Source organism: Heterocephalus glaber, unplaced genomic scaffold (assembly GCF_053883595.1).
Source record: "Heterocephalus glaber isolate CG9 unplaced genomic scaffold, H.glaber_assembly_v1.0 deba00001613, whole genome shotgun sequence".
In the NCBI taxonomy this organism is placed as follows: Eukaryota; Metazoa; Chordata; class Mammalia; order Rodentia; family Bathyergidae; genus Heterocephalus; species Heterocephalus glaber.
In genome coordinates, this window is record NW_028258384.1 from 18,376,737 (window position 1) to 18,380,702 (window position 3,966).

At 34.4% G+C, this 3,966-nt stretch overlaps 1 pseudogene; it reads right to left on the reverse strand.

Annotated features, from left to right (window-relative positions):
• Window positions 1-412: 412 nt before the first annotated feature.
• On the reverse strand, window positions 413-2,828 carry LOC106008039 (vigilin pseudogene; annotated as a pseudogene).
• Window positions 2,829-3,966: the final 1,138 nt, after the last annotated feature.

Consider the following 3,966-nt stretch of genomic DNA (forward strand, 5'->3'; position numbering starts at 1 on the left):
ATGTCAAGAACAGATCCCAAGTGAATTTAGAAATAAGTTAGTAATTGTTGCATGCATACAAGATTGAACACTTCACTTTCTCCATAACATATTTTGCAGTGTTCAAGGTGGAATGTGTTGATGGCAACAGTATAAGAACTGTGCATATGATTCAGCAGGTGCATCATTTTATGAATAATTTTATGGCATTTTCAGATAAACAGCTTGGACAAATTTCTGTTTGAGTTTTTAAAAATCATTGTCCTTGTCTCTAATGGTGAATCTTAGGAGATAACTGATTGTTTAATCTTGGAAAATCTACAATCATAAGTATCAGCATGTTTGAATTTTTTTTTAGTATAAGGGACATCTTTTATTGTATAATTCTTGGCTGGAGCTGTGGATTTATCAGAGAGACACACTTAACATGCTACTATTGAGATTCATGCTTGATAATAACAGACAGATAATGTTCCTCAAGTTTGAGAATGTAATCAATTGCTTTTTGTACTTGATCAGGGAGTCCAGTAACAGTGATATTTGGATTAAAGGACCCTTTTGGAGGAAAGTGAATATCTACTTGAAATTAATTCATTATTTGAATGGATTTTCCCATTGACTCCAATAATATGGCCGTGAACACGGTGGTTTAGTGAGATTCTTTCAGTAACTTTTTTTTTCAATTTTATGCAGTATTTTCATTATTGCATCTTGGGCAGCTAAAATGTCATTTTTATATCCTGTGATGATGACTTGATCTTGTATCTCACTACTTTCTTTATTTGGAAAGTGGATAGAAACATTATACTCCAAGCAAATCTGAGCAACAACTATACCCTTATGACCAATTATCTTCGAATGATATTTGGGGTCTATAGTCATCATTAGTTTAAAATTTCTTAATGCCTGATCTTCTATTTCAGTGCGTAAAGCTTTGACTCGTTCTTGCAATCTAGCTTTGGATTGTTCCACTTTTTTTTTTTTTTTTTTTGGTGCCGGGGATGGATCTCGGGTCCTTGCGCTTGCACAGCAGGTGGTGAAACCACTGAGCTAAATCCCCGGCCCTTGGTCCATTTTTGCAGCAGGGCCCTTAGTGGAGATTATGTCAGAGTTTAGTCGAGATTTTGATACCTGTATTTGCACATCAAGTTCATTGATTATCTTGCATATTCTACTTCCTTTCTGACCAACAATATGACGGTGTAGGTCAGAGGGCACACGTACTTCAGCAGTGACTGGAATTAAAGATTCAATAGCTTTCATGGCTGCTTCACACTTTTCTTTTCTGCCTGAGATAAGTATAATATCACATTTCCTTGGGCAAATCGAAGCAGGTTCTTTACTGGCCTTTTCCACTATTTCTTTCCCATTTTCCTTAATAGCTGGATCAGTAGTTACAGCTGAACTTGCCTTCTCTCTTTCAGGGAATTTTATTTGAACATTATAATACCTAGTAATTTGTTGGATTTGGGAACACATAGGCCCCATTAAAAAACTATGAAACTTCTGAGGAATAATACATTCTGTTGTAACTTTGGCTTCTAAGTCACAAATAATCTCCTGAATATGTTTCTCGGCTGCTTCTACACAAGGTTTTGCTCCTTTTATTGTGACTGTTTTGGTATATTCTCCTAAACATGGAAAGCTTATTATCACACCACCATATTCTTCAGTAATTTCTCTTAAAACCTTAGCTCTTCGTTTAGTAAAGTGATGGTGGTACTTTGGATTTATAAGCATATTGTCCTCTATGACATTTTGAAGGTCTTGAATTAAAGCCTCAAATTCCTTTTGTGCATCATTGACAGCTTTCTCTGTCCCTGTAATATTTAACAATTCTTGATCTCTATCCTCAAGAGTAGGGAAAATATGTGCTCCAGTCTCATTACATATTTTGGAGATATTTCCGTAAGTTTTATTTATGAGGAAATGGTGATACTGTGGCTTGACACAGAGGGTCATGGAATAACTCTTGGGTTGTTTTTCTTCTGCTAGTAGTAGCAGCTTTCTTTTGGCCCTTTCAACACTTTCAGCAGAGCCTCTTATAATGACTTTTTGAAGACCTGAGTTGTTTCTTGGAAAAATAATATGAATCTTCCCACATTCTTTCATGATTGAACCAATCAAACACTCTTTGGAATCAATAAGAGATTTATGTAGATCAGAAGAAACAGAAATTTCAACTTCTGAAATATTGGCTATATCTTTTTGAATTGAAAGAATCATTTTATGAGCTATTTCACAATTTTCTGATTTTCCAGTAATGACAATATTCTCTGAGTTGCTAGTTGGTGATGGAAAACTAATCTTGGTATTACTTTCTAAACAGATGTTTTTTTGATGTTTTTACTTCCTTTTCCAATGATAATTTTGTGAAACTACTTGAATATGGGAACAGTAATTGTATAGCTATTTTCTAAAATATCTGTCACCACATTCTCCAAATACTCTGTGCATTTTTCTAATTCATGTTTTGGCCCTCTAAGTTGGACAATGTCACTTTTCTCCCCTGAGTCTGGAAAATTTATTATAACATTTGGGAAATTCTTATGGATGTTATGAATCCATTCACCGTTCCTCCCAATAACTTTGTGGTGAAAGTTTTGCTCAATGTTTATGTCCTTAGTGTGCTCTTTTTCTAAAATAGCAGCAAGTTCAAGAAGTTCTCTCTTGGCTTGTTGAACATTCAAGGATTTCCCCTCAATTCTGATCAAAGTATTATTTTCCTTTTCAGGTAAGATTAGCAAAGCGACATTATTCTTCTCCTTAATTCTGTTTATTACAGCACCATTCCTCTCTACCAGGTACTTGTGAAAAGTATAGTCAGTATTGATTTCTGCATAATCCATTCTGCTAAATAGATCTTTCACTATGATGTCAATTTGTTCTTCAGCATAATTTACATCATCTTTTGGCCCTTTTAGAGTAATTTTATCCTCTTCAGTAAAATCTATATGAACCTTTGGTGCTACTTGAGTTATCTTGTATATATGCTGACCTTTCTTCTCAATAATAAATCTGTGAAGCCAAGAAGGAACAGAAATGGTGGAAAAAATGTAACACTTGCCCTTCCAATAGGTTTCATTAAATATCTCCCTTGAATTTTCAGGCTCAACTTGATGTGTCACAGAATCTGATATGCTTTCTGAACATGAGCTCTCTCCTCTTCTTTCTATAATTTTTTGTGCAGAATTCCACTCAGGACTTGTAGTGAAATCATACTTTGATTTCATCTCCACATCTATAGCTGTAGTTTTCTCATTGGTATTTTCAAATATTGTTTTTACATAAGGCTCAGCATGATCCACTTGAGAATTTTTTCCATTAAATTATTTCTATTTCACTGACGCTAAATTGTGAACTATGGCTTGTTGTCTGTTTCCTGTATGATACTGTTAATAGTTTTATTGTTTGATCCAGCAGTCAAGGGATGAAATTCCTTTTTCTTATTTAATTTTTCTCTAACATATTTATATTGTTCAGTAGATATAAGTAAGTCTTCATGTGGATAGATTTTCATGACTTCACTTGTGCCAACACTATTAATACAGTTGTTATGATTATATGGGTTTAGGGTGTAGGTGTCCAATGCAACTTTTTGTTCTAAGTCTTCTGTTGTATTTTCAGTCTTGCATATAACAAAGCAAGGCTGTTCTTTAGGCATGGGAATTGTAATGAAACTATGTCTTTGAAGCCATGCAAAAATTTCCTTCTGAGCTTTTATAACAGTTTCTGAATTGCCAGACACTGTCATGTAAAGGCCTTGATCTTTGATTTTAATTTTAAGTTGGCACCAGTTTGTTCCATGATGCCTAGATGAAATTTTTCTTGTCTACCTTCACCAAACTGAATCAAATAGTTTTCCTCTTCCAGAGGCACATGAAACACTCGAGTGATAACTGAAGTCTTATTGTCTAAGGATTCTATTGCTTCCACAGGATTTTCCAACCAATTTTCTTTCTCTAGATGTTGAGTGAATTTGTACAT